Below are 25,481 nucleotides of genomic sequence, written 5' to 3'. Positions count from 1 at the left end.
GACCTATGAGTATGATGAAAGAAAGCAGTGAGGGCATATAAGAAAGGAAGAGCCAGGACAGTATTTTGTGTATAAAATCCAGGCAGGCAAAGATTCCAAACTAAACACTTTTGTAACAGCTTCATCTGAGTGTGCATCTGAGTGCTGGCTAACATACCTCACATTTTAATGTGCTCATTTTCCAAAGGAGAACACTGGCGCATGCAAGAACACTATTGTGTTCTAACCACCATAGATGAGCTTCAGTGGGAACTGGAAACAACTCTCACAAAAGGTACTTGAAAGAGAGCTACCACACAAGGCCCTGATTCAGCAAAGAACTTAAGCAAGTGCCAGTGGAAAAGATCCAAAAAGTCTGTGAATTCATCCTGAGAAGCTTCAGAGAGACCCAACATAATATGAACTTTCTTCAGAATCAGCGAAAGAAGATCAGCATAGACCCTTGCCAAAACACTGTTAGCTCTGTGGTTTCTCTGAACCCAGACTGATATGTAAATAGTATTGGTCAGGATTGAAAAGAACGACTACAACTGCATAGTGATAGCTTTATCCACAAATGCAGTGTAGTTTTAGACTGCCAGTGCTTATGGCTTATACCTTAGGTATCACAGGAGTTTTAGAAGTGTTAGTTAAAGATCCCTAGAATTAGAAAAGACAAAGGGATAGTTATTTTTGAAAGCATGGCACTATACCATTGATTCGGTTTCTGGCTTCCTTATACTGAAGATCCACAAAATGTAAAAACACCTTAAAAACTTATCCCTTTTGAGCCAAAATTATCCCACAAATAGTCAATGTCCAGTAGGACTGACATAATGTTAACTTAATACCCCTGCCCAGTGTATAGGTGTAATATAGGTGTCCCCAAAATGATCACTAGTATATGTCCCAAACAGAGACACCTTGCAATGGATCCTGAAGCCAGCCAAAGATAGGACATTTTTAGGGGATCTTTGAAAGGAGATGACCAGTCAATCCAGATGAAACCTCAGTATAGGGAAGGACGTAACCTTTATTTTTTCAGTGGGATATGAAGAAGAGTCATTGATGAAAGTACATTCCAGCATTTTTAGGGCTAGTTGATATTCACACACACCCTGCAACCATCGATTAAAAACCATTTTATTTCAGTGTTTTTTTTAACAATGTGTTCATCCAGTGTTATAGGGACAGCTATGAACCTCTTTCTTTCAAAAATGAGAGCTAGCCAAAAAATGGGATGTAACTTTAACAAAAATTGTTGCTTTTTTTTTTAATCAAAGTTTCATTGAAATTTCAAACTTTGAAAACTCTCTCTCTAGGAACTTGAGGTGAACCAATGTCAGTTAAAAATCCTCTAACCACCAAGGCTGAGACGCTTCCCCCACATCTCTCCTCAGAGGGTGCCTGGGAAATAAGCTTTGCAATGTACCCTTGTCACAAGGGTAACCGGTCCCAGTGAATAGACCAGGCCCAGTGCCCCTGTGTCAGAACAGGTGGGCCCAATTGAGCCAATTTAAGGGGGGCAGGACTACCCCTGGGGCTGTCAGAGAAAAGGAAGAGGAGGAGTTATTGGGACAGGCTCTGCCTGGAGAGAGAAACCACAGAGGAGCAGAGTTTTGGTGGATTCCTGGGGCTAGATGACCAGGAAGACTGTCCTGAGAGCAGAGCTGGCTGAATAAGGACTGGTTGAGAAGAAAGGTGGCTGGGACTGGGAAGCTGCAAGGAGCAGGATTACTAGAGACTCCTGGGAGCAGAGGCTGTGAAAACCTAGGACAAAGGGTGAGCTGAGAAATTGTTTTTGTTTGGTTTTTTTTGCTTATGTTTAAACGACAAACCTTCTCAAAGAAGACAGGGCATGGCATTGTACACTTGGAATCTGTGGCGAAGCCCTGCCACGCCACAACCCTGAAGGTCAATAGATTCAAGTTCTGGTAGAGCAAAATGATTTCCAAAGCTGAGTTCTCTACCAACAACCTCCTTGTGTAAGCTAAGTTGTCTGAAGGGGAGTCTATATTTCAGATCCTGCACCAGTGCAGTGAATGGGAGTTTTGTCATCTATTTCAATGGGAGTAGGATCAGGCCAGTTAGCTCAAGACCTTCAACTACCTGTGGTGTCTAAGGTATCAAACACCTAAATCATTGTGACTTTATATGTCAACACCAAAAGCTAGAATTGTACCCCAAAAGCAAAAGGAAAGCCAGTGAAGAATGAGGTACATGAGTATAGTGTTCCCTCCAGGAAGCAGCACTAAATAAGTTAGCAGCAATATTTTGTGTCAGCTGAAGCTTCACAGTGGTTGTTAGTTATAGTGTGCATTGCATCAATATTTATTTATCTGGATTTCAATAGCTTCAGTGATGCAGTACACAGCACCTAAGGACAAATGCGATCAATTGAAATTACACTGCAAAAATCATTACAAAATCACAATGCCAGCAGTTCCTCCACTAGGTTCTCTGACAACCACCAATCCTCAAGCAAATATGACCTCTCAAAATCTCCATTCCTCTCACATTCCCACCTTTGTCACTGTAGCCATCCCCAGATGCTTGGTCAATAAAGTGGGTTTTACTTTACACCTGGAAGGTCAAAAAATGTGAGCTCTCTTGAACAAAGACAGTCCACTCTGGAAGTGACAAAGGCTTCCATATCTGAGAGGAAAAGTTGCAATCTTCTGGCTATGCATTATGTAGACTTCCTCAGAAGAACGGAGGGGAATACTGGGTCTGTTGCTTCCTCTATTCCCCCTTTTCCCCAACTTATCAACAGTACTTTGTCTGGGTTCAGACTCTGTCAACTAGCTCTCTTCCAAACCCCATTCTATAGACCCTTAGAAAGCCAACCCTGCTCCATCCTGGTCCAATGAGGTAAATCTGAGTGTCATTGGCATGTTGAAGGCATAGTAACCTGCATCATTTCATTACATGATATAAAGGCATCACGTAGATGGGTGTTGGAATAGAACCTTGGAGTAATCTGCATGAGAGAGTCCACGGAGCAGATGAACAATGGTCCTGCCCTACTGACTGGGTTCTCACAGAGAGAAAATAGTGGATTCATTCAAGAATAACCCCATCTATCCCTACCTAGTTCTTGGCAGCTTTCAATCCTATCTCTTGGCCATTATTGTCAAAGGCAACTGGCAGAGTTTAAAAGAAACAGCATGGACACTTTGTCCATTGTCAAAAGGAGACAATCAGCTAACAAGACTAGTGCCAAACAATACCTAGATTGACAGGGATCATGTGAATGGGGGGTATTATCAGCATTGCTTCACCACAGTTTCTCATTAAGCCTCCCTAAATACAGGATATTAGAGGATATTAGACAGAAAGGGTGATAACTGGTAATGCTCTCATAATCAAGAGTGTTTTTTGGAGTAAGGGTATAAAGTTGCTTATTTAAGACCTACTGACAGCTTATGCTTGTGTGGGGAAATTTTGACAATCTCCTTCACTAATGGTAGCAATATCTCAGAATAGAATTTTCCAATGTAGGCATGGGTTCATCTCTTAGGTTATCCCAAAGTTCAAGAACTTTCCGTACCTCAGGAAATGAAACAGGTTGAAACTCACATAAAGACAATTTTGTGTTGTCTTCCCTAGATATGGGTCAGCCGCCATAGAGACTAGTAACTTTATTCAAACTAAATAGTAAGGGTGGGATTTTAAAAAGTGCTGAGCATTGCTCAATCAGCTTCCATTAAAGTCAATAGAAAAATTCCCATGGACTTCAGTGGGAGCAGAGTTAGGCCATTGCTGAGTGCTTTGGAAAACCCTACCCAAAATTCCTATCTACTACTAGAAACCATACCCTTCACAGAAGGCTTTGTATTCCCTCAGACTTGAAGATCTGTCAGATATATGGTGTTATAAGGGAATGGAGATCCATTTAGACAGGATTTAAATAACAGACAGACAACTACCATGTTAAGGACAAAGAGAGAGACAGATGGTGAGGTCAAAGTGATGACACGTGTTAATTATAAGCCCCTTGAGTGAATTTCTCCAAATTCTCTCTAATGGCCCATGTTACTTTATCGTTTTTTTCCACTGGAGCTGACGGCTTGTGGCAAAGGATTAAGCTATGTTAATGTATCACATAAACTGGTGCTAATGCTGTCATTCATGGATGTCTCCACTGTACATCATGCCTCCCTGTAGACTGACATTTTGTAACCTTAGGATTTACACACAAGAGCCAACATGCTTTTAATTCTCACCCTCAGCCATGTGACTCTGTGCGTGTGTGTGTGGGGGGGAATCTCAGTAACCTAGACAGATAATCTGTACTACAACTAGGTCTGGGAGTCTTATGTCTAATTGTGATACACCCAGGCCGGTGCTTCCACTAGGCGACCCTAGGCAGTCGCCTAGGGCGGCAGGATTTGGGGGGCGGCATTTTGCTGCCCTTGGCGGAAATTCGGCGGCGGGGGGTCCTTCCGCTCCAGATCTTCGGCGGTGGCTCCTTCACTCGCTCCGGGATCCGCCACCAAAGTGCCCCAAAGGCACGGAACGGAAGGACCCCCGCCGCCGAATGCTCAGAGGAGGAGCGCTGCCGCCTAGGGAGGCAAAAACCCTGGTGCCGCTCCTGGATATACCTTAACATCTTTGATTACTCTAGATGAACTGGAGCATTGAGATGGTTGGAGAGAGATTCACTACTCACTATACATGCACAAACAGGGTATGATAGAAAAGTTTCACTTCCATGCTCCTATTTGGAATATAGTGTCCTCTTATACCTATTACACAACATACTATAGCTATGTAGAGATTAGAGCATTCACTTCCAGCCTTAGAGAAAATATCTTGTGCCCTTCTGTCTTAGCAAGGAGCCATTTCCAAGGGTATGAAGAGGTCACAAACAGAAAGGTTTGGCATTTTTGGATGGGTCTGCAAAACAACTTTTCACCACGCTCCCACCCCAAGATATCACTGGTTCCTGGCCATCTTGATCACAGGACCAGTGTAAAGATTTGGAGAGTAGTTAAGGAGATAGTGTTGGGTTTTTTTTGGTTGGGGGGAGGAGGGGAAGAAGGGGCAAACATAGCCCAAATTCAGCTGACCTGCTTTTCTACGAACAGCAGAATTTCTATAGGTGTTTCAACCGCCTGCTTCAAAGATGGAGCCCAGTTGCTTGGGCATAGTTCAGGTTATGGACCAGCCAATGATGAGTCAGTTGTGCTACCCATAACACAGGAAACCAGCAGTTAGGGCAGTAGCAGACACTGTCACGTGCTGTCACCTCTGATGGAAAGACAGTGAGGATGGATGTCCCCTCACCATAGAGATGAACCTGAATGCTGTCTTAATAATTTCATTGCAATTGGCATCTCTTCTGATTCCCATGGAATTTGCTGATAGACTGCACAGTTACAAATATGTTGTTCATTGAGCTATACTAACCTAGCCTACGTTAGTAAGATAATTAGGAGCTTGGCACAAGGAGTAACATGCTTGGCTTAGTTTTCTACCATTCATTGTCTTACACCACTCTTTCAAAAGGAAGACTACATTCTTGTTTCAAAATCTGCTCCCTGTGATGTTTTTCTGCTCCTGTTCCCCTCTGCTCTTGATCTACATGGTGGTGGGGGGAATGGTTTTCTCCCCCTGTTCTTCTTGGATGTAAATCTGGATCATTCACAAAGCAGCAGACAAAGCTAAGCAAGAAAAATACTGTGCTTGCACGGTAAATTGTTTGTTTAAATTTTTATCTTGCAGCCCGTGCTGCTACCATCTCATTTTACCTCAACCAATCCCCCTGTCCTTACTAACACTGTTAAGCTGAATTTTATAAAGATTTATGCTTAAAACAGAATAGTTGCGGTAACTACACTGGTTTTGTTGTTTCTTAACAAACAGAACTTGTTTGATTTAAAGTAGATACTTATTATTTTGATTGTGCCTATACTCGTCCTACCACAGTGATACCTGCTGAGTGACTGTATTACTATATATTATGTAGCATTACAATAGTGTTTTCTGGGGGAATGAATTCTATTCCTTGTCTGTAGCAACAGCATACAGGAACTGGTTACTGCTGTTATATACTTCCCAACATCATTCACATCCTATCATGGGGAGCATATTGTTATCTGGTGCCATTACCTTCAGAGAGAGAATTTAGGTCATTTAGGACAATGAGTTCTCTTAGAGATAGACAAGATCTGAAAAATCTAATAGGCAAAAAAGGGAGTTGTATCAGATTCATTTTAATAAGGACATAAGAATGGCCGTACTGGGTCAGACCAAAGGTCTATCTGGCCCAGTATCCTGTCTACCGACAGTGGCCAGTACCAGGTGCCCCAGAGGGAGTGAACCTAACAGGTAATGATCAAGTGATCTCTCTCCTGCCATCCATCTCCACCCTCTGACAAACAGAGTCTAGGGACACCATTCCTTACCCATCCTGGCTAATAGCCATTAATGGATTTAATCTCCATGAATTTATCCAGTTCTCTTTTAATGGCAGATTGCACAATAGTGTCATTTCTCCATCTCTGCATTAGACTGTGATAATCATTGGATACAGTCACGTAGTCTGGTCTGTGTGCGTTGCATGTCCCCCTCTATGTCTCATCCCACAGAGGATGTGAGGCTGTTAGATTCTGTAGCTCAAGCTATAGTGTTTCAGTGTTTCTAGTTCTGAAGGTCCCTGATTCAGACCCTGGAAAGGCAACCATCACCCTGTATCTGGAGGAGCCATTCCACTAAGTCGCAGCAGCTTTTCTTTACTGATTCTAAGATTGCCTGATGGAATCAGGCACAAGTTAAAATAACATTACACTTTTGTGTCTGAACATTGCTTACCCTATGTAAGCATAAATGCTGCTGTATTTAATCTTGCTTTCTGTACAATACTAGATCAAACCCAGACCTCACTCTGGGTAAATTACCAGGGTAAATACACTTCAATGATTGGCTTTCTTGAGGAATTATGGTAATGCTGGTTGTCAGCAAGTTACAGCATTGAAGCCCACGAGGTTATTCTCACAAGCAAGGAATACTCAGGCAAGGATTTGCAGGATCAGGCCTGCAGTTCCCTCTACCAAATTCAGAGCTCTTTTATATGAGTTTGGGGCTAGAGAGGGACATGAAAGTCCGAATTATATATTGTTTAACTGGACATTGAACTGTCTAGCGTTTTTCTAATGGGTCCAATATTAGTAGAAATCAGTATTTATATATGGCAGAACTATTCTGTTTCAAACTTGACATTAAATAGTTCAAACCTGATTACTTACATTGTTGGATTCATTTTTTTAAAACATACCAGCATTAAGCATTTACCAGAGGTGTGTCTTTCCCCTCAATATTTGTGCTGAATATTAGTTTTTCTTCCATTTTGCTCTGATCTCAGGTCATAGTCACTACTGTTTTGCTCCATTAATAATAGCTGAAGATGGTATGTAATTGAGGCCAGACAGTGATATAACTGTCACAAGCTACAATATTTAAAGACGTAGCAAAAAAAAAATTGTCAGTGCACACTAACTGTTAAAAGCATCATTAATAAAGTGTATTTGAAAGCATACCTTTTCAATCTGCTGATATCAGAACTAGTTGTACAGTTTGTAACAAGTGAGTCTTTTTAATAGGGTATTTTATGTGACTCTTAATGTACATATAATGTGATTTCATAATGTGTTTATGAACCTTCATATTGATTGTTTGGGTCATTTTGTTGACTTAGTAAATTAGTAAAATTTCTGATGGCTCCATGAAGTGATTTTTAATGAATCTAGAATAATACAGTAGGTGTTGCTTTTCGTATTAGTTAACAATAACAACCTGTCATTTGAATAGAACTTTGTGTAAATTACATCATAATATGCAAATCCATTTTTTCAATACTAATGCAAAGCTGAGGTTCCCAACAAGAGCATACACTAACATTTTGCTTCCAAGTGTTCAAAGACATAAAATAAATGAGGCATGACTATTGATTGTCTTTGGCCTACATTATCTGCACAGGAACTATTAAGAAGGCTTTTCTATCTTCCTTTCATGCCTCATTTTCTCACACTATCTAATGAAGAGCTTCACTTAAACCGTAATGTGCTACTCTCTTGAAAGTACATTTTATGGCACTAGAAAGCTATGCTTGTGTATTAAGATTTTTTTTTTACTGCTATGTTTATTGCCTTGTTGCACTGTATCAGAATAATAACTCCATTCAATTCTACGCCATTTTATTTGTTTAATTAATTTCTTAGTTTGTTTATTTTGTCCACTATAAACACAAACTATAATCACCTTTTTAGTTAAAAAATGAGTGTTCCGCAATAACACAAGGGTTTGAATGTAGAGTTGTGATGCAGTTAGCATTTGTGCAAGTTACTGTAGTCTTCTATTCACAATTGACTTGTGTATAGATAAAAATGTTTCTGTGGTATTAATGATCTATGATCTAGAGCAGGGGTCGGCAACGTTCGGCACGCGGCTCGCCAGGGTAAGCACCCTGCCGGGCCGGGCCAGTTTATTTACCTGCTGACACGGCAGGTTTGGCCAATCGCGGCCCCCACTGGCCACGGTTCACCGTCCTGGGCCAATGGGGGCGTCAGGAAGCCGCGGCCAGCACATCCCTCGCCGCTTCCCACTGCCCCCATTGGCCCGGGACGGTGAACTGCGGCCAGTGGGGGGCCACGATCGGCCAAACCTGCCACGTCAGCAGGTAAATAAACTTGGCTGGATTAAAGCTTACTCTTTGGTATTGGGGCAGATCTGTATCTATTTATTTATTTGTGGGAGTGGAGGGAAATATGGGGAAAATCAGCAGTTTCACAAGAGTATTGCTTTGAGATTTTTGTGTAGCTTGAATCTGAAACTCAAAGTGCAACCCAAGATGCAAAGCAAATTCATTCCAAAAAAATATTTTCACAAAACCTGTATGAACTCAAATGGTTTTATTTCCTACCACTCTGACTGTGAGGCAAAGATGATGTATTGTGGCACAAACTTCATTGTGGTGTTCCAAGGATCCTGGAGAACCCCCATACCTGGAAAACAGCAAGAAACCTGGGATCACTGAATATTGTGACTACAGTGTGGGGACTCTAGGTCTAAACTTTTGCTGGGGCATTGTAACTTATTTTGCTCTTTGAATAAGGGCATTTTTGAAAGTGTTTTTCACTGGCATTTGAGCTGTTCATTGAAATGCTATTGTTTTTATGAAGTCGCTTCCTGGACTGTGCACATGTGGGGCATTAAAGCAGCTGACCTGGCATGGAGCCTTAATCTAGAAAAGCAATTCCATTAAATTAGCAGATGGAAGTGGTGCACAGAATTGGAATGAAGGCAAATTTCTTTTATACTGATTTTATATCTTTGTTTTTTTGAGTGGGGACAGGGGGTTCTCGGTTAACACAATGGTAGGTCCTCCTCTGGTCATGGTGAAAGATAGCATACTCTATGCAGTTCAGTGAGTCTCTTCCTCTGAACCTGAGCCTTTGGATTTCTAACACAATCTACCTTCCTACTGTGGGCATTGTAAAATCCCTTCCTGTACTGTCTCTGATTTAGGGTGATCGGCAACTCAGATATGTAGATATTCCTTCAGCCTTGGAGTTTTATTTAGAGCACAGGAATTTTGCCTTGGATATAGTCATTTTCTCAGGCATACTGATTTTAAAGTACTGAACTTGGAACATAAATCATGGTCTCAGAGTTTCAAGCCAATTAGCCCTCGAGCTTCCTAGCTGAACAAGTTTCAGTTTCCTTAGGAAAAAAGGAAAGTAATGTGAATCACTGAAGCAGTAGTACCACCAAAATGTTGTCATGCACAAGTGTTCTGAATTAGAGATAATATGATCATGACATATATTGATTTGTCATAACTTTTCTGATAATCTTTGGCTTCCCTCTGCAATGTCATGGGCATTTCATTAATGTTTCCCTTAATATTCTAGACCCCCCAACTGCAGTATTTTCCCAGCTCTACCTAAATGTGTATGTGTGTATAAACTCCCACTAAAGTATTTTGGTGAACAAGTACAATGTTCTGACAGCTCAGAATTGAAAAGCCCTATGTTTGCAAGGACTAAGCTTAACACACACGTACGTGTGTGGTAAGTATGTATTCAGCTCACTGTAACCTGAAGCTTCAGTACTATTCCTGTAATTGCTGCTAGCACTGCTATCGTTAAAGTTTCTATTTTTCAAGGGTTTTTATTTATTTATTTCTTGTCTCTGGAACTTGGCAAACAAGGTTTTAGTGTGGGAGTAATTGTTTTGTTAAAATTTGAGTTCATCTGTTGTGAAATAAGGGGACTGGATGGCTCAGGGGATGATTGACAATGATATACAGAGCCTTTCAGCTCTAGCCAACTGGTTTATCTCTTGCCCTGGTGCATTAGTGAGTGACCACAAGTCTACTATGAAAGCTGTTTGGTGGCTTAATTAAAGTAAATTCAGTTCTACTGAGAAATTAGAAAAGATTCAGAGAAGGGCTGTGAGAATGATTAGGGACATGGAAAAACTTGTACAAAGAGACATGAAAAACTGAGATTGTTTACCTTGGAAAGGAAATAAGTAAGAGGGATGGGATAAAAAATATATAAAATAACGGTATAGAGGAGGTAGATTGAGGACTTCTTTCTTATAACACGAGAACAAGGAGAAATTCAATGAAATTAACAGGTGGCAAACTCAAAACTGATAAAAGTAAATGTCTTTTGTCACCATGTGTAATGAGACGGTGGAGCTCTTTGCCACAGGAAGCTGTTTAGGTAGCAAATAGCATGCAGGATAGTTCAATCTCCTGGCCATTTAGTCCTTGGCTTCTCTGCAGTGTGTGCTCTCCAAGTTGTCAATTGTGTTGGTGGTTTGTGTGGGGGTTATGAACATAATTATTCACTAGCAAATGAACTGGAATCAACTTCTAAGAACCGAGGAAGTGCCAGACTGGATCACACTGGAGGGCCATCTAGTCCTGGATCCTGTCTCTGACAGTGGCAGTACCAGATGCTTCAGAAAAAGTGTAAGAACCCCAGGGTAGCAGTTGTGTGGTTATCTGCCCCCTACCATACAACTGCATGCTCAAAGTCATGCGTGCTTATGTGTTTTGCTGGCTCAGGGCCAGAATGCTCCCCGCATGTGATCGAGTCTTTAGGCACCGAAATCCATATTTTGGTGCCTAAATAAAAGTAGTCTGACTTTCCAGTCCTATACACAATTCCAGGTTACCCTATATAGCTATGCCAGTATCATATGTGTGTTATGAGGAGCAGCATGGGAAAAAGTGTGAAGACATTTGTTGGAGCTAAGGACAAACAGCATGTCAATGCTGGCATTGTAGGTAGAACTGTAGGGAGAGAGAGACATGCTCATTTAAACAGGGAAGGGCAGAATTTATGCAAGATCTTGAAAACAAGTATAAACTTGAACTTGATGAGGTTGGGGAGACTGTGGTGATAAGAGAGTGAGTTATCAGAATGAGAGAGAGGATTGTGAGGGGTAGTAGAGGGCAGCTACATAGCTGGAGAGGGGTAGAAGAGTATGGAACATAGCTTGAAGGAAGCAATGGGAGGCTATGTTACCATAATTCATGTCTGAAAGGGAATTTGAGATCCTCAGATGAAAGGTTCTATTCAAGTTCAAAGTACTATTCTTATTACTATAATTATAACTAGCATGGTTATAACTATAATACTATAACCTTATCTCATGTCATTTTAAGCTAGTTTAATTAAATGTGATTAATTTCTCAGATTACTCTGTTTATGAAAAAAGCACAACTTCAACATAGACAGTAACAATTTAGCATCAATTGGGGAGTATGCTCAGAGAATCATACTTGGGCAGATTAAGCCAGCTAACAGCCTAAGTGCATCCCTGAAGAAGAGTGCTTGTAAAGATACTGTAGACCGTTATAAGATCCTCCACCCTGGGAAATACCAGCCAGAGACAGAGATGAAAAATATATACTGTAAATGCGTGGAAGGCTTATTTCCTGCATTGAACTATTTGGCAATGTGAATTGTGAATGTGTAGAGAGTGCGAGAGAGAGAAATTCTCCATCTAGCAATTCCATCTGTCTTTTCCTCAGAGGCAGAAGTGAGGTGAAGGCCTGCTCATCAAAGAATCCAATGAACACCCCAAACGTCACCATGTCAAGAATTCACAGAAAATGTTTTGCTGCCTTTGCAATTGTCTCTTAGCATATTCCTGAGTAAAGGAACAAATGTTTCTGTGGATATAAATAATGCACTTACTTAGAAAACCAGTTGCAGAGATCTCACGTAGACCCAATTTGGTTAGACTTGCAGGATAAGCAGAAGGGAGCTGAGGTTTTTAAGAGAAATGCTGTATGTTTTGTTTCAGTGGGTTGTGAAATAATTTACAGAGACAGGCAACATATACAATACAAATACTATTTCACCGCTAAACTTGATTAGAATAGAAAATGTGTATTTAAGATTGGTGCTGGAAGTTCAGAGATTACTCAGACGACAATTCCAGGAGCTTTTGTTTCTGTTTTCCCCCACCTTCTCCTCCAACGGCAACAGTCAAAACTCATATTGGAGGTTTAATACAGATTTCAGTGAGCACACAAGCTCCATGGTGGGACTCATTTTATTAGACCCTGCACTGAATATAAAACATCAATTGCAGTGGGTCACGCTGCATCTGTCTAGCTGTCACACCAATATCTTGCTGAGTGCCTGCTGCAATTTCTCAGGTTCTTTATTTATACAGGAACTCATTTAGTTTGATCCAAAAGCTATTTCCAAAATGCCTGTAGTACACAAAAAAGCACTTTATCAACAGACAGTCCATTGCTCTGCAGATGTGAATTTCTGGGAGCATCTTTGTGGTGCGGGGATGTAGTCTGTTGGGGGTGATAATGGTTTTAAGGAGAAACAATCTTAATTCCAACAAAAACTTGTATATATTAAATAAATCCAGATGTCTAAAGGTCTGGTAGCACATATAACTCTCAAAAGCTATTCCTAAAAGGTCTGCTCTTCAGAGGGTGGTTCTTTGTTTTCCGACGTGAATGTACCAAAACCCTGATACCTGAAATAGTCATTTCTATGAACTGCTTGCTCCAAAATTGCATATTTTAACAGCATCTTTGCCATATGATATAGTGCTTGACTTTTTAAAGTTAGAAAGTAAAACTAGTAAAAGATTGCTGCATTTCTGAATTCTAAAGTGATAAAATTTCTGCTGCTGAAAAACCTAGCTGAATACCTGTGAGAAATCCTGCCAATCTGACTAGAGCTTGTAAACAATGGGTTTGATCCTGTCAGGTACTGAGACCTCAGTCCCTCTTGAAGTAGATTGGAGTTTTGGATGCTCAGCACCTTCAATCCTTTACGTCCTTTTGCTAGAAATTCACTAGCTCCCTAAATTTGATCATTTATGGAAAATATTTCCCCCTCCCCCAATTCCAGCTTGATCATCACTTGAGTCATAGATGGGTTTTTCACTAGCCAGCTGTAGCCAGAGCAAACATGTGCTTAGCTTCCTGCTTGAGACAGGGACATTTATATTTAATGTAATCAAAATGATTTTTTGTGTTGGGTAGCAGCCTGCTCTATTGCATGCATGTATTTTGACAAACCAGATAAAATTTATTTATTTTCAGCTAAATGTTAAACGGGAAGATTCCCAGGGGGAAAGGCAGCAGATGTATGCAGAATTTGTTAACTGGTTACTTATTATCTTCATTGTTAATCTACTTGTTATAGCTGCTTTTCCTGCAGGCACAATCTAGGTCTCTGCACTGCATGTATTTAAAACCAGATTCCGACACCCTTGATCACACTGAATTAGTGCCTTCTTCTGGGAATTTGGAATAATGAAATAAATGGGACTATTGCTGAAGTAATGTAGTAAATGAGTAAAGGTATCAGATTCTGGCTTTTCTGGTAAAATGTGTGACATGGCTTCTGAGCCCTGGAGCGAAATGGGAAAGAATGTTGTGTATAGATGTCTTGGTTCCAAACTAGAGACTTGTTTGCAGAAATGCCCTTTGCATTACTAAAATGGAAGCCTGAAACATAACTGGCTAGTGTAGATCTGTGTTCACATCTTTCCATTTTAGGGAGAAAAAATTAAGTCCTACTATGCCACATTGGCACCCCCATTCTCCTTCATTATGAAAACAAGAGACACAGTTATATTTAAATTCAAGCCTTACTGCTGCATACTTCTTTTGGAATGACTCCTATGGAAGAATTACAGAACTACTAGCAAGACTGACCTTTACAGGATGTTTTATTTAAGTAATTGGAAGCAATAACACTGGCTCCTGTTTTTGCCCCCCCTTTACCAGACTATAAACTGTTGGCTTTGGTTATCCTCATTCTCTCTTCTGGGTTCTCTCTGGACCATATCATGGCTCTTCTACAAAGAGCATAGAAAGGGGAAATGCATTGCTGTGTTGCCCCAGGAACACAACAGGGGAAGGAATTGTGGTTCTTGAGTCGCAATTCCCTTCCTGTCCCCCTTGCATGAGGGAGGGGGAAGTAACATGCTGCTGACCTGTGGGATGACATTTTCCACACCACCCTGTCCCCACACCTTGGGGAGTAGTGGTGGTAAGTGGACACACACCCCTGAGAGCCAGGACCTAAGGTCTGGATATGCTACACAAAGGGGGGATTCTTACTCCTCTTATTCCTATTCCTTTACCAGGGCATGTAGACCAAGTCAAAATCTAGCTCTTCAGAATCGATGGGACCTCTTGCAAAGAAAGTTTAATTAAGGATGGCAGAATTTAGTCTGACAGTCTGGGGATCCATTTTAGCCATTGAAATGTACATAAAATACCATAAAATGTAAATAAGGGAGGGAGGAGGCAGACAAAGGTGCTGAGTTGTATACTCATCCATAAATAACTAAATAACACAGCAAAAAAAAAAAGGGAGCCAAGGAAAAGTCATTTAAACTAAGTAAAATAAGTCACCCATCAGGCCAAACATTGACATTAAGAAGCAAATTGCCAAAGTATTTTCTTTGGAAAATGTATATGATTCCTCTTAACCTTCTCTCCCCTTTCCCCACAAAGAACCCTCCCCCTTTCTGTATTCCAGGGTCCTAAATTAAAATTGTGTCCATGCCTAAGGCTTGGTCTACACTACCCCCCCTAATTCGAACTAAGGTACGCAACTTCAGCTACGTGAATAACGTAGCTGAAGTTCGAAGTACCTTAGTTCGAATTAGTTCAAACTTACCTTGGTCCACACTCGGCAGGCAGGCTCCCCCGTCGACTCCGCGGTACTCCTCTCGGCGAGCTGGAGTACCGCAGTCGACGGCGAGCACTTGCGGGTTCGACTTATCGCGTCCAGACTAGACGCGATAAGTCGAACCCAGAAGTTCGATTTCCAGCCGTCGAACTTGCGGGTAAGTGTAGCCAAGGCCTTAGGCTTGGTCTACACTACCCCCCCTAATTCGAACTAAGGTACGCAACTTCAGCTACGTGAATAACGTAGCTGAAGTTCGAAGTACCTTAGTTCGAATTAGTTCAAACTTACCTTGGTCCACACTCGGCAGGCAGGCTCCCCCGTCGACTCCGCGGTACTCCTCTCGGCGAGCTGGAGTACCGCAGTCGACGGCGAGCACTTCCGGGTTCGACTTATCGCGTCCAGACTAGACGCGATAAGTCGAACCCAGAAGTTCGATTTCCAGCCGTCGAACTTGCGGGTAAGTGTAGCCAAGGCCTTAGATAAAAGCAATTCAGTTACTGCTGTGCTTTCATTAAACACCAATGCCTATCAGACAGCTTTGATAAGAGGGGAAATAATCCTGTAGTTATTTTCCACAGAAGAACGATTCTTAACACTTTAGTGTGATGCAACGAGCATTCCAGTAATAAATCCCCGGTTTGGTTCCTTGTTCTGGAAAGCGATTGCCTCCTTATGGAGTAAATGACCAAACACAAGTGCATCAAGAACAAAAATAATAAATATTCCCTTTCAAAATGGATATGAAAAATGCCATGAGGGTGACAGCAGTTAAAGATGCCCCTTCCTTATATGTCATTCTGGGGTCGGATCACACAACCTGAGTAGATAGAAAAAAAATCATGTCAGTCCCTTGAGACTTTGTATTGGAGTGTATAAACCCCTTGCATCCTGAGGGCAGGGAGAGGGCTAAGGTAGGCTCAGGAAGGGTTAGGAGTTGCACCAGCTGGGCTCATTTACAGCTCTGATAAACTGGCTTGTGTCAAGTACTGAGCTGAGAGTAAGGAGAAGGAAGTTCTTCCTGAGGAAAAGGCTTTCAAGCACATAACAATAAAGGATCCTTCTAGTGACTGGGCCAGGAGGAGATACTCACCATGTATGGACTGATCTACTGATGGCTTGGTTTATTGGTGGCTCTCTGGAGCAAGCCTCACTCCCTCCTCCTTTTTGCAGTCTCTGAACTGGGCATCAGGAAGGTCCAAGAGACTTGTTTAACTGGGACTCCTGGGACAAAGTATGGGGAGAGGGGCAGTTATACATGAGTGAGGCATTTCCAAATGGAGAGAGAATAGCTTTCTCTGTGGATGCAAACTAAAGGTTTTGTGTCAGGGACAGACCCAGTTAAGAGATCATCACTAGAGAGTCTTCCATAATCTGCCACGACAGAATCGTTGATGGTGTAGTAGCATGTTAGCCTGCATTTGCCATTGCTGGTCTTTTAAATGTTTGCAAGAGAATCTGCTCAATATTGGGAGTGTGAGATCCAGTCAGAAATGTTGTTTTATTAGATGCACTTACATTGGAAGACTCTAAAACATACCAAGTGAAGTGGTTGAAAAATGGAGTGATTTTTCCCCCCCACAAAAATGTATGGGGATTTTTTTGCCCATTTTCCATGGAAGAACTTTGAAATATTCTGACCGAATTCTGAGTTTAGAAAGAGAAAATCTGAAATCATTTAAATAACAGTAAAATATGTGGCACAAAAGTCAGAGTTGAGTCTAAGGGCATGGCTACACTTGCAGATGTAGAGCGCTGTGAGTTAAACCAGCCCTCAGCGACCGAAGTAGGGAAAGCGCTGCAGTGTGTCCACACTGTCAGATTCAAGCGCACTAGTGTGGCCACATTAGCAGCTCTTGCAACGGCCACAAAGAGCAGTGCATTGTGGTAGCTATCCCAGCATGCAAGTGGCTGCAACGTGCTTTTAAAATGTGGGGGGGAGTGGAGTGGATTGCGACAGGGGGTGTGTTGTGTGTATGTGGGGGGAGAGTGAGTGGGTTTTTGGGGGGCTGAGAGCATGTCAGCATGCTGTCTTGTAAGTTCAGACAGCAGCAGACCCCCCCACCTCTCTCTCTCTCACATAGTATTCCACACTAATGGTTTGCTTTGTCCCGGAGCAGATAAACAGCCAGCTGTCAGAAACGGAGCTTTGAAAGGGCATATCCACATTCCTGCAGCGATTCCAAAACAATGACAAGAGTGGCCACTTGACTTAAGGGGATTATGGGACATTCTGGAGGCCGATCAGAGCGCAATAATGCAACACCTCGTTCACACTGACACTTGGGTGTTTCAGCCGAGGCATACCAAGCGTTATGCTTCTCGTGGATTACCAGGGGCGCTACAGCTGCAGAGTCCAGGCGCTCTAAGTGCCTTGCCAGTGTGGAGGGGTCGTGAGTTAGGGCACCTGGGGCTGCTTTAATGCACTCTAACTCACAAGTGTAGCCATGTCCTAAGCAAATAACAAGGTGTTAAGCAGGTGTAAATTAAAGTAGACCATCTTTCACTTTAACATAAACCTGTTACTTCCTTTTCCTGGTACTGTATAACCTTTTCTTCCAGCTTCTCAGTAGATGAGTTACACCAAATTACATTCCCTTAAACTCAGTGGGCCAAATTCAGAGGTGATGTGTGAAAGGATGTGCAAGTTGCACATTGGCAAGTGGGTATGAATGTAAAGGTATTTGTTAATATAAATTGAATGGTGAAGGGGAGTGAAGGATGTGTAAATTAGATCAGTACAGGGCTGGGATTTTTCACCTTCTACTGCAGGGAGGGGTAGAGAGAGAGGTGATGGTGTAGTAATTTATTGCTGCCATAGGCCAGGACTAAATTACCCCAACCTTCAACCCTCCCCTGACTAGTAAGCAGTGGGAGTGGATCCAAAGTTCTATCTGTTTTTGCCACCTGCTCCAGAGAGGGAGTAAGCAGGCATGTAGCCCTTGCTTATTCCTGTGTGCTCAAACCAAAGTTCTGTAGATCATGTCTAGGGATGTACGTGTAGGTTGTTTTATTTTGGAAATGGGTGTGAGGTTGGGGCAGTTACTCCCTCGTGTAGGTGTGCAGTCCAAGTCACAATGTACCGTTTCCATTCACTTTGATTTTTCATGACTTAATTTGGCCCATGGTCTTCAGAGACTTTCTCCAGAATTCTGTAAAATATTCTGAGGTCCTTCGGGGCCCACAATCTGTGCAGTATAAGTTGTGAGAGTCCCTCATGGATTTCGTGAGCAAAATGTTGTATTTAACGGAAATATATTACTTTAAACACTGATGTTCTCTAGCCTCCTAAAACATTAAAATAAGGCAAAGTCTGTTGAATTATGTGGATATGTTCATCCAGTCTCCTTGATTAATACTGATAGTAAAATATTTGCAAAGGCATTCATGAAACAGACTGGAAATCATTCTGCCAGACTTGATACATCCCAGCCAAGTAGATTTTATTAAAAATAGATACTCGTGTAAAAACATCAGACTGTTCATTGGCCTAATAAATATCAATCATTATGCTAAGGACCAAATTGGGTTTGGTGGATGCAAAAATAGCTGCTCAGAAATAACTTTTCTTCATATCTTTTGCTTTGGACTGGGGCAAAATTTCAGCTGAATCATTTGTTGTACCCAGAAATAGAAGCAGCAGTATCTAGATGTGGAAGGATGTCCAAAGCATTTCCAAAATAGAATTGCAAGACCAGGATTGTCTCCTCTTTGTGTACAAGTGTGCTCTGAAATTGCGATAGCAGTAAGGCAAAAATACACACATACATTGTTGAGAATGAATTTAAAGGAAGTGGGCATACATGGCTGATTATGTAATTTATAGTCAATGTATTCTGCACAAGCTATTTCCAAAACGTTAGAGCTCAGAAATTATGCTTTTTAAAGGGATATTAAAAGTAATTAGGGAAAATATCTCAAATCAGGTCCAAACCATGGACTAGAGCAGAGGTGGGCAAACTACGGCCCGCAGGCCACATCCAGCCTGCAGGACCCTCCTGCCCGGCCTCTGAGCTCCTGGCCCGGGAGGCTACCCCCCCCCGGCTCCTCCCCTGCAGCTTCAGCTCACTCCGCCGCCGGCACAATGCTCTGGGTGGCGGGGCTGTGAGCTTCTGGGGCAGCGCGGCTGCAGAACCCGGCCTGACACGATCTCTGTACTGTGTGGTGGCGATGGCATGGCTGGCTCCAGCTGGGCGGCGCGGCTGTAGCGCTGCCAGCCACTGGTGTTCCAGGCAGTGCGGTAAGGGGGCAGGGAGCAGGGGGGGTTGGATAGAGGGCAGGGGAGTTTGAGGGTGATGGTCGGGGTGGGGGGGTGGATAGGGGTCGGGGCCGTCAGAGGGCGGGGAACAGGTGTGTTGAATGGGGGCAGGGGTCCTGGGGGGCAGTCAGGAATGAGAGGAGGGATTGGATGGGACAGCGGGGGGCAGTCAGGGACAGAGGATCCGGAGGCGTCAGGGGACAGGGAGAAGGGATGGTTGCATGGGGCAGGGGTCCCTGGGGGGCAGTCAGGAAGGAGGGGGGGTTGGATGGGGCAGCAGGAGGCAGTCAAGGGACAGGGAGAAGGGGTGGTTGGATGGGGCAGGAGTCCTGGGGTGGGGGGCTGTCAGGAATGAGAGGAGGGGTTGGATGGTGTGCAGGGGGGCAGGGGGTTCGGGGGCAGGGAGAAGGGATGGTTGGATGGGGCAGGAGTCCCGGGGGGGGGGCATCAGGGAACGGGGGGGTTGGATGGGGCAGGAGTCCCGTGGGGGGTGTGTGGATAGGGGTTGGGATCGGGCCACAACCCCCTCCCCTAACCGGCCCTCCATACAATTTCCGAAACTCGATGCGGCCCTCAGGCCAAAAAGTTTGCCTGCCCCTGGACTAGAGTCTCAAAACCAGTTACAGCCCCTTCACAGAAATCAAATGGCATCAAAGGTCTGTAATGGAGTGACAGGTGGCCAGTAGAAAACTCCTATACAGGGAAACTTCCTGTTGGTGCATCTGAGCCATTGCTGAGCATCTCTCCCACACAGTATGCGGTGCAGGTACTGAGACAGGGAGAAGTTGTGGTGGAGCTCTGCTCCGCTACACCATTAAGGACCCTAAGTCAGTGGCACAACGTAAGTTGCACAGCAGGAGCTGTTAGTAGTTTCTGCCCCCCATAATATGGGCTACCGAACACACATTCCTCTGCCTGCCAAAGCACAGCTCTTGTGCATGAGAAAATCTGCCCCTCTGTCTAGTGACTGACCTGGAGCGCACTTTACCAATGGGAATATTTAAATCTACTGGGGTGGGGATGAGGGGAAACTATTTTTAAAAGCATGGAATAGAATAAAACCACTGAAAAATCAAGAGAACCAATAACAAGTGCAATAAGGGCCTGACTGTCCAAATAACTGATTTTTTTTTGTTTGCTGACAGTTCCAACAAGTAAATAAATAAAGGCCGCTGAAGTCAAACTGAAAACCATTTTTAAAAAATGTTTATCAAATAGAAAAAGACAGAAAAAATTCATTTCAGTTTGAACAGAACATTGTGAGAGGTTGAATACAAGCAAAGAAAATGAAAGATTAGATTCGCCAAAAGAGAGGTGGTGGTAGTGGCCGCACCCCTCTTTTACCCAAGTAGTCCAGTTTTTAGGGCAACTCACCTGGGCTGTGAGAGACCCAAGTTTGAATCCTTGCTCTGGAGAAGGGGCTTGAACCCAAATCTCCCACTCCTAGCTGACTGCCTAAGCACCAGCATATTGGGTATTCTGGGGTGGGTCTTTCTCAAGCTGTACTGTTGAAGCTGCTCCATTTTGTATAAATAATGATACTGTTACTGGAGCAGGGACTGGAACAGGGGGGTCCCCCTCTTGGATGAGCATGCTAACTACCAGGCTATAGGCTATTCTGGGGTAGGCTTCTCTCAATCTCTCCTGTTGATGCTGTTCCATTTTGTAGAAATACTTAAATGGTCAATGGGCCAGAGAGAATTCTCTTGTGAATGTAGCCCCCCCAAAATAAGATTTTTTTTTCAAATGAAACAGATTGCTGAAATGGACATAAATGTGTGACATGTTTTGCTCAGTCAAAATTTGCTATTTTTTAGTGAGGGGGAAAAAATGTTTCATCAGTAAAATTTCATCCAGCTTAATCACAGCACATATCACCCTACTGAACACACAGCCCCACTGAAGTCAATAGGATTGGACTACAGAAGGCATACGCTACTACTCTATGTGAGTTATGGCATCACAATATAGGCCTGGGGGAGGAGGCAGCCACTCAAGATGGCTTTAGACCAGATTATTTACTCCGGGTGAATGGTGGATTTGAATTCAGTGATATTACACGAGGAGTAAGGTACCAGTTTCCATGAGGGAAGAAGGAAGAATCTGACTCCTAGAGATGCAAGATTAATATAGCACCAGTGCCACTTCTATTCATCTTCAGGAACAATCTACTCCACAAATAATCCCCTTCAAATTAGTAAGGGTGGTATGATAAATGCAGTAGAGTTCTTTCAATTTTACTATCAGGTCAGTTTGTGACAGTATAATGAAGGGAGATGAATATACTAGATGTAACACAGGTTACAGTGCTAGGACATTGCAAGTGCCATTGGTATTCCTACGTAGAACACAAACCCATTCTATTTTCCTTACCCACCCTAATCAACCCCTTTATATGCCAAGGCTCCCAAATATACTCAAATATCCACCAAAGTATGTGGTTCTTCTTGTTGTCAGGTTACACAATGGTTCCCTCAGTGCAGCTTGCAATACTGTAGTGACATTAAAATTCATGTCCAGTTGATCAATATGCAGTATTATGCTGGAAAAAAGTATCCAGGAGCTAAAACTCAAACCTCCAAGTGCACAGAAGAAAACAGCCAGGAAATACAACAGCAAGCTCAGAACTCATTGAAAGGAGGAAACCATTTTTTAAATATTTGGGCTTTGAAAACCAGCCACCCTTTACTTAGGCTGAAAGGATTCCCTCTTGTGGTTTTATGTTCCAGGTTGGATTGATTGATCTATTATATTTAAAAGGCCCCTATCACAGTGGTATATGAACACATCACACTCTAATGTATGTATCCTCCCAACATCCCTGTGAAATAGGGAAGTGTTATTACCCTCCCCCTAGAGATGAGGACCTGAAGCACAGAGAGAAACAGTGACTTGCCCAAGGTCACATAGAGAATCTGTTGCAGAGCAGGGAATAGAAATCAGGTCTCCATAGTCCTAGGCTACTGCCCTACTCACTAGATATCTTCCCTTCCTCACTCACTCTTCCAGCACCTCCAACTCAGGAAGTCCAAAGAACGTCCAAATCCTCAATTTAACCCTTAGTGTGCTGATACTTCCAATTAGAGTACAGAAAACTACAAAATTTGATACACCCTAAAGACAGACGATTTAGTGAGCAATCTCTGCCTCTTGTATCTTCAGATCTCTGATGCTCTTTATTTAGTTGCTCAAAAAGAAAAGTGTGGTTGTTTGCTAATGCACTGGAGTTAGCTGTATTTGAAGTCCTTCCTCAGAGTACACAAGTCTGCAGTAATAGCATATGGGCTTTGGAACATAATTGAAGCATCCAGGACTGCATCTATTCTCATAATCTGCATCAGTACATAAATGTCAGGTCCTACCACCTACTGTCTAAGAATACAAGTGTTCTAAAGCTTCCCCTATTATTTCATAAAATAGGTACATAGAGGAGCATTAGAGAGACCCTTTATGTAACTTTAACAGATTATACTGGGCTGTTTGACGAGTGCTTAAGGGCACTTCCTAAGATGTGCTATGTACTCAACCTCAGAAATTTAAAAATAATGAAAGAAACAACATGAACTGTCACTTTAATGCATTGGAAGATTTCTGACCTAGTTACCTAAGTTACTTCCTCTAAAGACTTTAATGTCCTCTTTTTCTTTTTCTTTTTCTTTTTTTTAAATGCAGGTTGATATGAAGATATACATTCTGAAATACTGAAGCAGAAGAAGAGCTCCACCAGAAGCATGAATGATACACAGTTTCAATCTGGTAAGTCTCTGTTAATTTATTATGTTGATGGTGATTTTTTCCATCATAGATCTTGTTTACGTTTACAATAACCTCTCAGATGTTACAAAGATTTTCCCCCTCGTATTGTTGGGTTTCTATTTTATCCTTGATGAAAGCTAGCCGTTCTTTTAACAAAACAGAAGTATTCTGTCTCTGCTGCTGGCTTAGCTCCTAGAGACTCATTTTTATAATTGACACTTAGGGAAGGGAGGACTGTTGTCTCATAAACAATGCTGTCTCTTTCTGGGGGACTAGTGCCTAGCGGTATTTATGAACAGTAGCCCTGCTCCCTTTGGATACTGGGCCACCTAGTGGTTGTGATACTGTGCACCCAAGAAGCCACACAGCAAACCAAGGTTATAAAGGCACAATATTGGGAAGTTATAAGACTTCTTTAACCTTTAGAACTACATCTGGACAGGCTGTAGCAGCTACTGAATTTAAATCCATTTCTTTATAACCTGGAGAGACGAAACAGCTGGTATCACAGCATTGGAACAGCAGAGAGGCTCAGGTGGTGTATCTTTAGGTCTAAAAGGGATTCACAACAACGTCAAAGGTATCAGCATGCAGATATGCAGTACGGTGCTCGTAAGCCTCTATCAGTACCAGATTCACCTGCTCTCCTCTTAACCCGTACGGCTTTTTTATTTGTAAAAGGAGAGTCTCTGTCATATTCTGCGAGGAGTCCTGCTAAAAATGAGTCTTGGGATGAATGCTAGCGTCACAGTCTTTTTAGAAGGCAATGTTGGAATAGACATATGAACAGAGAAAAGTAAAGGAATAAAAGGCCTATGCAAATGATAAGATACACAACTCCTTGTCTTCACTGAAGGTTTTACGGGTTCATAAATTTCACTTCTCTAAAGATATCTGTGAAGGCTTCTCAATCCCAAATATGTGATGGGCAGAACTCCCTTAATTCTTAAACATTTTCACCTGGGAGGGCAGCAGTAGTGAGAGACAGAGAGACAGCGTCAATAGGGACACCCCTCCCCCCCTTGGTAGTCAGGTACTACCCCTGGCCAAGTATAAATGCTGTCCTCAGGATAAAGAACAGGAGTACTTGTGACACCTTAGAGACTAACAAATTTATTAGAGCATAAGCTTTCGTGAACTACAGCCCACTTCTTCGGATGCAAGTGGGCTGTAGTCCACAAAAGCTTATGCTCTAATAAATTTGTTAGTCTCTAAGGTGCCACAAGTACTCCTGTTCTTTTTGCGGATACAGACTAACACGGCTGCTACTCTGAAACCTGTCCTCAGGATGTTCTCCCAAGCTTCTACTTGACTGTGTTTGGTGAAGGAGCTTCTCCCACAGCAGCTGCTTCCCGTCCACCCTTCTGTGGCTCTGTTAGAACAATGCCTCGTTGGATATCTCTTTTCTTAACATCCTGCCTTCCAGTCAGGTCTTGTTAAAGTGGCTACATTTTGGACTGTTTGTCTGCATAATTTTGGAGTGTGGGTCAGACACTCAGGCACTAAGTTCTGCTTGCGAGATTTAGGTGCCTCTTCTAGGCACTTCCATGCAGTGACACTTTAGTGTTCTGGAACCAATTTTTTTCTAGTCCAACCTTCTATACTTTTCTCGGCACTAGGCTCTTGTTCCGATGGTCTTGCTGCATTGATGCTTGTGTTTAGCTAGTCTCATGTTTCTTTTTGCTGCTTCATCATTTTCTTGGCTTTACCAGTATGGCATCCAAGGAGGAAGTTCGGTGACTTCAAACCGATCAGCATGACAGAAAAATGGCATAGATCAAATACTATCTTCATTGCATGATCTGCCTCTGAGTCAACCACTAGGTGCTGTGCACACCTCAAATGTCACTGCCAGGACTGAAGAAACATGAGGTGTGCCTCTCTGTCACCTAGGGAGACTCCTTCTTGGGCTGTACAAATCAGCCTGTAGTGCTTTGAATGAGTCAGACGAGACTGTGGAGCATCAGGGCTAAGACAGCACCCCCGACACTGGCCCAGACCCATCCCCCACTGTGGTAAGACCAAGTAGGGGGGCTTTACAATGGAAGCATCCCATTCCTTTTCCAGCCAGATCCCTGACTCCCAGAAATGCTGTAGCAGACTTTCTCCTTTTTCTTTCATGTGCTCGAGAGGGAGATGATGATTCTGGCAGTCAGCACTTGCTTAATGGCCTTATAGAAGATCAGATGCAGTTGTGTGAAGCTACCTCACAGCTGATTCTGTGGGATTTGGGGCATTTCTCTTGTCCTGAATCAGCAGGTGTAAGAGTGTTCTGTGTGGCAGTGCCACCT

The 25,481-nt window shown here is 42.7% G+C and overlaps 1 protein-coding gene across 6 annotated transcripts in view; it reads left to right on the top strand.

The window, feature by feature from the left end:
• Positions 1-25,481, top strand: part of LINGO2 (leucine rich repeat and Ig domain containing 2) — a 760,588-nt gene that overhangs the window by 400,420 nt on the left and 334,687 nt on the right. For all 6 annotated transcript variants that reach the window (XM_005294759.4, XM_005294758.4, XM_065549693.1 and 3 more), the window contains one exon: positions 23,107-23,190. The gene's annotated coding sequence lies outside the window, so the exon portion shown is untranslated. The remainder of the gene's footprint in view (positions 1-23,106; positions 23,191-25,481) is intronic.

The sequence above is a fragment of the Chrysemys picta genome, chromosome 6 (genome assembly GCF_011386835.1).
Source record: "Chrysemys picta bellii isolate R12L10 chromosome 6, ASM1138683v2, whole genome shotgun sequence".
NCBI classification, from domain to species: domain Eukaryota; kingdom Metazoa; phylum Chordata; order Testudines; family Emydidae; genus Chrysemys; species Chrysemys picta.
The sequence above is the reverse complement of the archived record's forward strand: the minus strand, read 5'-3'. Positions and strand labels throughout refer to the sequence as shown.